The sequence below is a fragment of the Pithys albifrons genome, chromosome 1 (genome assembly GCF_047495875.1).
Source record: "Pithys albifrons albifrons isolate INPA30051 chromosome 1, PitAlb_v1, whole genome shotgun sequence".
NCBI lineage: Eukaryota > Metazoa > Chordata > Aves > Passeriformes > Thamnophilidae > Pithys > Pithys albifrons.
The window spans coordinates 130,895-142,582 of NC_092458.1; the positions used below are offsets into that span (position 1 = coordinate 130,895).

The 11,688-nt window shown below is 58.3% G+C and overlaps 1 long non-coding RNA gene across 1 annotated transcript; it reads right to left on the reverse strand.

The window, feature by feature from the left end:
• Window positions 1–7,381: 7,381 nt before the first annotated feature.
• LOC139670433 (uncharacterized) lies at window positions 7,382–11,151 on the reverse strand. The gene is made up of 4 exons (XR_011697521.1): window positions 11,034–11,151; window positions 8,506–9,828; window positions 8,289–8,353; window positions 7,382–8,122 (listed from the first exon to the last, which is right to left on the reverse strand). It is a non-coding gene; the product is annotated as an uncharacterized lncRNA (long non-coding RNA).
• Between the last annotated feature and the right edge of the window lie 537 nt (window positions 11,152–11,688).

Consider the following 11,688-nt stretch of genomic DNA (forward strand, 5'->3'; position numbering starts at 1 on the left):
ACATAAAATAAAAAATAAAATAAGAGCTTTCGCTATTGGGCGACGGTGGGAGTGGAAGGCGCGGCTGCAGAGAAAGAGCCGCTCCCCGGCCCGTGCAGCGCCTTCGCCGCTCGGGTCCCGGCGGGCATTCGTGGTGGTGGGGGCTGGACTGCGGTGCAGTTCCCGGCCGTGTCCGCCAGGCGGCGCCGGCGAGGCAGACGGGGGCGGCCGAGGGAGGGATTCGAACCGGCGACTGGGGAGAGAGAGCCGCGTCCCAGGCGGGCGCCTTCACCGCTCGGCCAGCGGGGCGGGGGCGTGGCCAGCAAGGCGGGGGCGTGCCCGCCCTGCAGGGCCCGTAATGGTAAAAACGGAATAAAAGAAATAAAATTAAAAATAAAATTAAAAATTTGAGGAAACCGACATGAAAAAGGAATGAGTCCCGGAAGCGTCGGTGGAACCCAGAAGGCTTTGCGGCGCCTCGTTTTATTTTGCAGGCTTTGTAAAATAAAAAGTACAGGAAAGTATGCAAACCAAATCCATAAAAAAAAGGAAGTCCCGGTAGATCCCGGGGGCTGTTTGGCGTCTCTGGTGTTCCTTCTGTGTCCACGAGTGTCCCAGAAGGCTTCCGGGAGATGGTGGGAGTCCCTGGGGGGTCTCCTGGGGGCGTTGGGGGTCCTTGGGGGTTCCTGTAGGACCATGGAGGTACCTGGAAGTCTCGGAGTGGGACGGGGGCGGTGGGGCGGGGAGCGTTTTAAGTCCCTGCGAGAATCGTGGCGGTCCCCGGGAGGTACTCGGGGTCTCCAGTTCTCCCGGGGCAGCCAGAGTCCAGCTGTGTTCTGCAGAGAAGAAATGGAGAGCTGGGGGAGGCCCGAGCAACTTGCAATGTTAAGCTGCCCCGAGGGGCTCCTTGGCTGGGCCCGCCGCCCGCAGCCCCCTCGTTCCCCGGAGCGCCGGGCCAGGGCCGCGCCGCGGAGGCTTCGGGCCCGCTCGGGCCGCGTGTGGCGGGGGGGCGGAGGGGCGGGGGTCATGCCGGGAGCGAGCAGAGAGGGCAGAGCGGCGAAGCCGGAGGCGGCGCAGCCCCCAGCTAGCTCCGCCTTCCCGCCGGCAGAACGGCACCCACCGGCGGGCGCGCCTGTCAGTCTCGTCGGATCCAGCCCTCTGCTCGCTCCCCCTCCCCGCCGGCGGCGCGGCACCCCACCGGGGGGACTCTTAGATTTTTCATGTAGTTTTCGTCATATTTTTTGAATGTTAAAGGGCGCGAAGCGCGGTGCCGACCCCCCGTGGCCGCGCCCATCCCGCACCGGCTGGACACGCCCCACCGTGACCACGCCCCCGCCCCGCTGGCCGAGCGGTCAAGGCGCCCGCCTGGGACGCGGCTCTCTCTCCCCAAACGCCGGTTCGAATCCCGCCCTCGGCCGCCCCCCGTCTGCCTCGCCGGCGCCGCCTGGCGGACACGACCGAGAACTGCAGCTCAGCCGAGCGCCTTCGTTCCCCCCCCCGCATGCCGCCCGGGGCCCGAGCGGGAAGTCGGTGGATCGACGGGCGCGGGGGGAACGGCGCTTTTTCTACAGCCGCGGCTTCCACTCCCGCCGTCGGCCACCAACAAAACCTCCTATTTGATTTTTTATGTTATTTGTATTGGTTTCTTCGTTACCATTTTTAGGTTGATTTCGGCTCTTCTCACCTGGTCTCCAGGTTCCCGTGCCAAAGCTCCCACAAGCAGTGCCAGTCAGGAGCCGCCCGGCCTTTACCTCCCCCACACAGACTGTTTGCTGCCAGCACCAGCAGCTTTTTTGGCTGACATGTGGAAAGTCGGCCGGCACCCACGGAATTGCCTTTGCTCCCTTCCTAAAGGAACAAAGCTTCCCGAGTTGCAGCCCCAACAACTCCTTCACCAGATGAGTTTATTGAAACAACTTTTCAGAGCAGGCATTTCTGAGCGTACTCCATCAATCCCAAGAGTTCAGAAAAAACACTGTCCGCTGTCCAAAGGAACTGTGCATGTTACAAATGGGATGTTTTTACATCCTCATTTATACCACCCCACAAACATAAATGGCACTCATAGCAATTTGCATAATAACTACCCTAAAAAAAGTAGGGCACACGTGGAAACAGCTCTTTACCCGAGGCTGCTACAGCTGCCCCATGCCTTGGACCCCAAGATCAAGTCACTAGTGTAAAGATGAACGAATCAACAGATTTTCTACAGTTTTCTTCTTTATTGACCTTGAAATTCTATGCTTTTTTGAAAACAATATTCTTACACGGTATTTAGTGGAGAGTGCAGCCTTTGACTATTTACTACAATATAAATGCTTCAAGATTCTTTTCGCCCTCATTGTTCTTGACATCTGTAGCCACGCTAATGTAAGGCATGACAGCAGAAAACCAACCAAAAAAACCTCAAAAAAGAACCCAGCAGAAAACCCTCTAAACCAAATCCCTACACAGAGTGGATTTAATCAACTAACAAAAGAAAAGAAGATCCAGAGTTCAGGGGGAAACCATTACTAGAAAATCGCAGGTATTTGGAAATTAGGAAGTGCTGCCATGAACACGTGCACCATCAGCACACGTTGTCATTGTAAAGAATTCAGCATTGAGTTTGGAGTTCCCTTTTGAAAAACAGTCTCCTGAGTTGATATTCTGAACGCAAACCACTTTTTACCTGCTCCACTTGGAGTGCAGCCCAGCTGCTTCTTAAAGGTCAGGTTCCATTCCAATGTGCGTACTCTTGAGCTCACAAAATTTTCACACAGTTGAATGTTTTACCAGTCCTTTGGAGCGAGATGATCATTTTATTGTCAAAATAAGTAACCTTGATGAAAGCCAATTGCAACAGTACATCTTTATACCCAGTGTGAAAGCAAGGTGATGTTATAAATAATTGCATACAATGTATTACACAGAAGAAGTTATACACATTCCAGGTAACCATGGAGCAATTGACAGCAGTAGAGGACTACTGAGCATGGGCACAAAGTATTTTTCAGAACAGGATTTGTGGAAACTTAAAGGAAAAAGTAGCCTCTGGAAAGATGACAATCTTTGCATAACATTTTTGTTTCAAATGAAGTCAATGATTTTTATTTTTCAGATGCTCTTTATAAGAACACGATTTCTATTTAAACAAACATAAAGGCTCTAAACTTAAGACACTCTACATATGTACATAATTTACACATCAGGAATGGTTTTCTTATTTGCTTGAGTCTCTCAGTGCTCCACTTCTTCTCTGCAGAGCACAGCTGCACTCTGCCAGCCCCAGAGACCCGGGGACCGCCAGGAACTTACAGTGTCCTAGAGAAACCCCCAAGAAGCCCCAACATCCTCAGGGACCCAGTGACACAGAACAGGAGTCCAAGAGAAACGAAGGGACCAAGGCTACAGGTGGGCCACCGAGAGGCTTTGCTGCCTCCTCGGAAAGAAGGGCTGAGGCTAGCCTCTGCTCTCTGGCCAGCCTCGAAGCCCCTCCACAAGCCAGGCCAAGTCTGAGAGCATTGCCTTCTGCTGCTGTGCAGTACGGATGGCACCCCACAGCTTGCTACACAGAGCCCCTCTTTCCCTCCTGGGAAGCCTAAGCTACGCTACCTGCTTTTCTAGGGGGACCAAGGGACACGCTCGCTCTCTCACTCACACCGACAAAGACAAGACAGAGACACAAAGGGGCAACGTCCCAGGAGAGGGAGCAAGCTCTGAGCAGCAACCTGCGGCGAGCCATTCCTGACGCCCAGCAGCGGGAGAACACGGCCTCAGACTTGCCCTGGCCTGCCCAGACACCTCAAGCCCCTGACTACGCAGGGCGGCTTCAAGGCTGGACAACGAACACAGGCTGTGACATGCGCAGGCTACAGGGGGGTCACCGTGGCCAGCAGCCGCCACCAGGCTCAAGGTGCCAAGGCAAAGAAAAAAAAGCCCTGTTGTTTACACGGTGGGCTGCAGTCCGGAGACCTGCATTCGCCTATCAGGTGAGGCCAAGCGGACTCTCACCCTCCTTCCAAGGTCACCCCCTCTCTATGGGCAGCCAAAGGAGAACCGTGGCAAAAGGCCAATAACACCAAACCCCGTTTACATGGAGAGTTGCCCAGCACAAAGCCACCCTGAAGGTGCCCACCGCACTCCTATGTGTATGCCTGTCCCGGTGATGGCCGGGAGAGTTTGCCAGAAGAGCATTTCTTGTGCTCCCTCTTGACCTCGACGCTGCTGATCCTCTTCTGAACTCTTTTGCCTCGCCGTCCCACGCTCCTGGCTCTGCTTTCTTCTCGGATGGCTTCCGTCAAGCAAAGAGAATAACACAGTTGAGTCCGAGAAGCTCCAACTCCTTCAAGTCAGTGAAACGGGCACCCAGAGCGAGCTCCCCAAGCCACCATCACCTGCCCACTCCCACCACACCCCCCCACGGCTCCACACAACGCTCCAACTTCCACTGGTGTCACCTCCGCGTCTTCCCCACGTCAGCACTGCCGTCCGCACGATGCCTCCGCTCTCTTCTCCCATGGTTTCTGCAAAGGAAGGAGGACACAGGCAGGTGTGAGAAACACCAGCTCCTCCGTAGGAAGTAAACCGGGACCCTACATCTCCAGAGGGAGACCTCCAAGTCACTCCAAACCCACCCAGAGAGCCCCCCAGTGACACAAACCTCTCCAAACCTCACCTTGAGTGGCCACGGCGACGTCCCATCTGCTGCTGGGAGCCAGGCCCTCTGGGCAAAGGAAGCTGGGCATACAAAGCACTGGCCAACGAGGCTGCACCTCTGACTACAGAGGGCTCGAGACGCTGCTAGTCTGCAAAGTGCCCGGGACTCCAGGGCACTGGCCCAGACTTACGGGCGGCCCTGGGCCCACAGGCCTGCGGAGGCTCCTTCTCTCCGCCTCGAGGGCACCCAGACCCGCTCCCCGCTAACAGGGCGGTCGCCCCGCACAGCCTGCCAGCTGAGGGAGCACCGAGGCTCCCAGACCCAGACCCAGATTACGGGCGGGTGCACACCCAGGGAGCCACAGGACTCGGCTTCCCCCTGCACTAATAGCAATAAGATTCCAGTACCAGGAAAAACAGCTAACGGCCTAAGGCCTGGGGGCCTTCCTCCACGGACAGGGAGCTGCACACCTCTCGGCCCTGGACCTCGGAACGGCCAGGGCCAGGAATACCCACCTGATTACAGGGGCTCCCTCCAACCGCCCGCCGAGCACTGGGGTCGTACAAAGCCCCGCTTACAAGGCTGCCCCTTCTAGGCTCGGCACCCCCAACAATGCCCTCCACGGCCTAAGGTCGCGAGGACAGGGCCCCAGCCCTGAAGACAGGGCGGGCACATGCTGGCAGGTCACCAGCAGCACTGGCACAGACCCAGGCCCTGGCTACAGGCAGGTCACCGAGAGGCTTTGCTGCCTCCTCGGAAAGAAGGGCCGAGGCTGGGCCGTGTCTCCGTTTGTGGGTTTTCAGGGCACGCCCCGGTTGTTGCACACAGCTCCTCTTTCCCTCCTGGGAAGCCTAAGCTACGCTACCTGCTTTTCTAGGGGGACCAAGGGACACGCTCGCTCTCTCACTCACACCGACAAAGACAAGACAGAGACACAAAGGGGCAGCGTCCCAGGAGAGGGAGCAAGCTCTGAGCAGCAACCTGCGGCGAGCCATCCCTACCGCCCACAAGCAGGAGACAACGGCCTCAGACTCGCCCTGGCCTGCACAGAGGCCTCAAGGGCCTGACTACGCTCAAGGGCTTCACGGCTGGCCAAAGAACAGCGGCTGTGACGCGGCCCAGCTACAGGGGGTCACAGTGGCCAGCAGCCGTCAGCAGGCACAAAGGAGCCAAGGAAAAAAAAAAGCCCTGCCCTGTTTAAACGGTGGGCTGGGGTCGGGAGACCTGCATTCTCCTATCGGGTGTGGCCAAGGGGACTCTCCCTCTTCCTTACAGGGTTGTCCCCCTCTTTCTGGGCAGCCAAAGGAGAACCGTGGCAAAAGGCCAACACTACCAAAGGAAAGACCCAGCCCTGTTTACAGGGGGGGTCACCCAGCGCAAAGCCAGCGGGGGCACCCTGAAGATGCCCTCCGCACTCCTACGTGTATGCCTGACCCCGTGATGGCAAAGAGGTTCATTTGCCCAGAAGGCCTTTCTTGTGCTCCCTCTTGACCTCGACGCTGCTGATCCTCTTCTGAACTCTTTTGCCTCGCCGTCCCACGCTCCTGGCTCTGCTTTCTTCTCGGATGGCTTCCGTCAAGCAAAGAGAATAACACAGTTGAGTCCGAGAAGCTCCAACTCCTTCAAGTCAGTGAAACGGGCACCCAGAGCGAGCTCCCCAAGCCACCACCACCTGCCCCCACTCCCACCACCCCTCCACGGCTCCACACAACGCTCCAACTTCCACTGGTGCCACCTCCGCGTTTTCCCACGTCAGCACTGCCGTCCGCACGATGCCGCCGCTCTCTTCTCCCACGGTTTCTGCAAAGGAAGGAGGACACAGGCAGGTGTGAGAAACACCAGCTCCTCCGTAGGAAGCAGACAGGGACCCTACATCCCCAGAGGGAGACCTCCAAGTCACTCCAAACCCACCCACAGAGCCCCCCACTGACACAAACCTCTCCAAACCTCACCTTGAGTGGTCACGGCGACGCCCCGTCTGCTGCTGGGAGCCAGGCCCTCTGGGCAAAGGAAGCTGGGCATACAAAGCACTGGCCAACGAGGCTGCACCTCTGACTACAGAGGGCTTGAGACGCTGCTAGTCTGCAAAGTGCCCGGGACTCCAGGGCACTGGCCCAGACTTACGGGCGGCCCTGGGCCCAAAGGCCTGCGGAGGCTCCTTCTCTCCGCCTCGAGGGCACCCAGACCCGCTCCCCGCTAACGGGGCGGTCGCCCCGCACAGCCTGCCAGCTGAGGGAGCACCGAGGCTCCCAGACCCAGACCCAGATTACGGGCGGGTGCACACCCAGGGAGCCACAGGACTCGGCTTCCCCCTGCACTAATAGCAATAAGATTCCAGTACCAGGAAAAACAGCTAACGGCCTAAGGCCTGGGGGCCTTCCTCCACGGACAGGGAGCTGCACACCTCTCGGCCCTGGACCTCGGAACGGCCAGGGCCAGGAATACCCACCTGATTACAGGGGCTCCCTCCAACCGCCCGCCGAGCACTGGGGTCGTACAAAGCCCCGCTTACAAGGCTGCCCCTTCTAGGCTCGGCACCCCGAACAATGCCCTCCACGGCCTAAGGTCGCGAGGACAGGGCCCCAGCCCTGAAGACAGGGCGGGCACATGCTGGCACGTCACCAGCAGCACTGGCACAGACCCAGGCCCTGGCTACAGGCGGGTCACCGAGAGGCTTTGCTGCCTCCTCGGAAAGAAGGGCCGAGGCTGGGCCGTGTCTCCGTTTGTGGGTTTTCAGGGCACGCCCCGGTTGTTGCACACAGCTCCTCTTTCCCTCCTGGGAAGCCTAAGCTACGCTACCTGCTTTTCTAGGGGGACCAAGGGACACGCTCGCTCTCTCACTCACACCGACAAAGACAAGACAGAGACACAAAGGGGCAGCGTCCCAGGAGAGGGAGCAAGCTCTGAGCAGCAACCTGCGGCGAGCCATCCCTACCGCCCACAAGCAGGAGACAACGGCCTCAGACTCGCCCTGGCCTGCACAGAGGCCTCAAGGGCCTGACTACGCTCAAGGGCTTCACGGCTGGCCAAAGAACAGCGGCTGTGACGCGGCCCAGCTACAGGGGGTCACAGTGGCCAGCAGCCGTCAGCAGGCACAAAGGAGCCAAGGCAAAAAAAAAAGCCCTGCCCTGTTTACAGGGTGGGCTGGGGTCGGGAGACCTGCATTCTCCTATCGGGTGTGGCCAAGGGGACTCTCCCTCTTCCTTACAGGGTTGTCCCCCTCTTTCTGGGCAGCCAAAGGAGAACCGTGGCAAAAGGCCAACACTACCAAAGGAAAGACCCAGCCCTGTTTACAGGGGGGGTCACCCAGCGCAAAGCCAGCGGGGGCACCCTGAAGATGCCCTCCGCACTCCTACGTGTATGCCTGACCCCGTGATGGCAAAGAGGTTCATTTGCCCAGAAGGCCTTTCTTGTGCTCCCTCTTGACCTCGACGCTGCTGATCCTCTTCTGAACTCTTTTGCCTCGCCGTCCCACGCTCCTGGCTCTGCTTTCTTCTCGGATGGCTTCCGTCAAGCAAAGAGAATAACACAGTTGAGTCCGAGAAGCTCCAACTCCTTCAAGTCAGTGAAACGGGCACCCAGAGCGAGCTCCCCAAGCCACCACCACCTGCCCACTCCCACCACACCCCCCCACGGCTCCACACAACGCTCCAACTTTCACTGGTGCCACCTCCGCGTTTTCCCACGTCAGCACTGCCGTCCGCACGATGCCGCCGCTCTCTTCTCCCATGGTTTCTGCAAAGGAAGGAGGACACAGGCAGGTGTGAGAAACACCAGCTCCTCTGTAGGAAGTAAACCGGGACCCTACATCTCCAGAGGGAGACCTCCAAGTCACTCCAAACCCACCCACAGAGCCCCCCACTGACACAAACCTCTCCAAACCTCACCTTGAGTGGTCACGGCGACGCCCCGTCTGCTGCTGGGAGCCAGGCCCTCTGGGCAAAGGAAGCTGGGCATACAAAGCACTGGCCAACGAGGCTGCACCTCTGACTACAGAGGGCTCGAGACGCTGCTAGTCTGCAAAGTGCCCGGGACTCCAGGGCACTGGCCCAGACTTACGGGCGGCCCTGGGCCCACAGGCCTGCGGAGGCTCCTTCTCTCCGCCTCGGGGGAACCCAGACACCCTCCCTCCTAACGGTGCTTCGTTGGCTGTTTGAAGAGAGAGGGCAACCCAGGAAGGAGGGTGAGAATCCCGTTCTTCACCCCCGATGGGAAAATGGACATCTCTCAACCCCAGCCCACCCTGAAAACAGGGCACGGCTTTCTTTATTGCCTTGCCACCTTTTGTGGCTGCTGGCGCCTGTCGTCCACTGTGACGCCCTGTAGCTGGGCCATGTCATGTCCTCTGCTCGTTGGCAGCTGTTAAGCCCCTCCACATTGCCAGGCCCTCGTGGCCTCTGCACAAGCCAGGCCATGTCTAAGGCGGCCACCTGCTGCTGTGCAGTACGGATGGCACCCCACAGCTTCCTACAAAGAGCCCCTCTTTCCCTCCTGGGAAGCCTAAGCTACGCTACCTGCTTTTCTAGGGGGACCAAGGGACACGCTCGCTCGCTCTCTCACTCACACCGACAAAGACAAGACAGAGACACAAAGGGGCAACGTCCCAGGAGAGGGAGCAAGCTCTGAGCAGCAACCTGCGGCGAGCCATTCCTGACGCCCAGCAGCGGGAGAACACGGCCTCAGACTTGCCCTGGCCTGCCCAGACACCTCAAGCCCCTGACTACGCAGGGCGGCTTCAAGGCTGGACAACGAACACAGGCTGCGACATGCCCAGGCTACAGGGGGGTCACCGTGGCCAGCAGCCGCCACCAGGCACTAAGGCACCAAGGGAAACAAAGAAGCCCTGCTCCGCTGACACGGTGGCCTGCAGTCAGGATACCTCCATTTGCCCCTGGGATGTGGAGAAGGGCTCTCTCACTCTCCTTACAGTGTTTCCTGCTCTCCCTGGGCAGCCAAAGGAGAACCGTGGCAAAAGGCCAAAAACACCAAAGGAAAGACCCAGCCCTGTTTACGGGGGGGTCGCCCAATGAAAGCCAGCGGGGCACCCTGAAGGTTCCTGCTGCACTTCAACATGTGTGTCTGTCCAGATGACGGCAGGGACAGTTGTTTGCCCAGAAGGCCTGTCTTGTACTCCCTCTTGACCTCGATGCTGCTGATCCTCCTCTGCACTCTTTCCTCGATGTCCATCTCCATCTGTTTCTCGACAGCTTCTGCAAGATAAAGAGAAGAGGGTTAGCCCTGAGGTCTCTCTATTAACCTCTACTCCTGTACAAGGACTTAAGTCTTGGAGCAGTACTTGTTTTCATTATATATTGTCTCCTGAACCCACACCAAAATTTTAATGTGATTCATCCTCTTTTCTTTTGTTTTCCTCCCTTTTCAGCCTTCTAACCCGTTTGCTGCTTGAAAAATCTGTGGCTGGACTCGGCATGAAGTACTTATTACCATTCTTTTTCTCTTCTTACAGGAAAATTACGTCCAAGATCCTTTGTTAAACTTTGACTCCATGATTGGAAAGAACGTAAAACAGTATTCCTAATTTATGGAGTCATTCCCTAGGATGGTGAATTTTTTTTTCAGAAAAATCTGTCTCCTTCACCCCATCAGCAAATTTAGTTTCTACAACTAAAAGAACTGCACACATCCAGAATGCTAGTTTAGCACAACCTGCTTAAATGTCCATTCTTTCTCCTACCTAAATTGTCTTGCCAACTTGCAGATGCCTGCTATGAAAATGCTACCAATGTCTTCCCTGAAGTACTTCTGATTTTGTCTTTAAATAGGATGGCCCCACGCTTATATCCCTCCAAGATGTTTATTCTGTCCCTAATAGTTATGCCAGATTGCTCTGAAAAATGTTTATTTTGTCCCCCATAGGCACCCTCTTTTTTTGCTTTTCCCTCAGAATTGTCACGAAACACCCTGCTGCGCTCTGATGCTGTAGTCCAACACTCCCTAGTCTCTAACAACACAAAATGAGCCCCAGGACAACTCTACAAGCTTTTATCGGAGCTTTTCAAAGCACCTTTCGCCTGCCCTGCCTCAGGGCTGAGGGGAGCTGCGGGGAAAGGGCACAGCTACGGCACGGCCGAGCCCCCCCCACCGCCCTCACGGCACCTGTCGCTGTCCGTGTAGCCCTCACAGCCCCCCAGGAGCATGGGGGACACCCCTTCTCCCTCCCGGAGCGGCGGGGACCCGCCTGTGCCTCCCGGAGCGGCGGGCGGGACCCGCCTCTGCCCCCCGCCCCTGCCCCGAGCGGCGGGAGGGGTGGGGGCGGGAATCCGCGGCTCCCTCACGCACTCACCGGGGACGACTCTTAACACTTTACCTCGCCTTTTCCCCTCAAAACATGTCCCAGCTCTGCCCCCACGGTTCCCTTGGCTTTACATCGCTTTGAGGCTGTGCCATAGCTGACCTCTCCCCTCAGTAACGCCACAGACACCTCACTGCTCTCCGACACGACCGCTCTGCGCCCCGTGCCCCCCGCATCGGCGTAAAATGGCGCCTCGCCTCTCCTTTCCTTGAGCCCCTCACGGTGGGCGGGGCAGCGCAGCTGAGGGGAGGGGCGGGAAAAGCCCCTGCTGGAGAGGCGGGAAATACGTGACGGGGGGGGGGGGGGGGCAGGGTCCCGTGCCAGGAGGCGGAACGTACGTGCGAGAGAAGCGGCGCGGCCGTGACAGACCCACCCTGGCTGACCCAGTCCGGCTGGTGCCGCCCCTCAGACCATGGCGGGACCCAGCAGAGCCCTCCAGGGCTGCTGCCCCCTCCGCGGCGACACGCGGGGCACCACGCAGGGTGCTGGAGTGCGCTGCAGTTCCCGGCCGTGTCCGCCAGGCGGCGTAGGCGAGGGAGAGGGGGCGGCCGAGGGCGGGATTCGAACCGGCGTTTGGGCAGAGGGGGCTCGGTCGCTACTGCGCACGCGCGGAGTACAAAGCGCTGTCGCTACTGCGCACGCGCGGAGTACGGAACTTCGTCGCTACTGCGCACGCGCGGAGTACAGAGCGCCGTCGCTACTGCGCACGCGCGGAGTACGGAACTTCGTCGCTACTGCGCACGCGCGGAGTACAGGT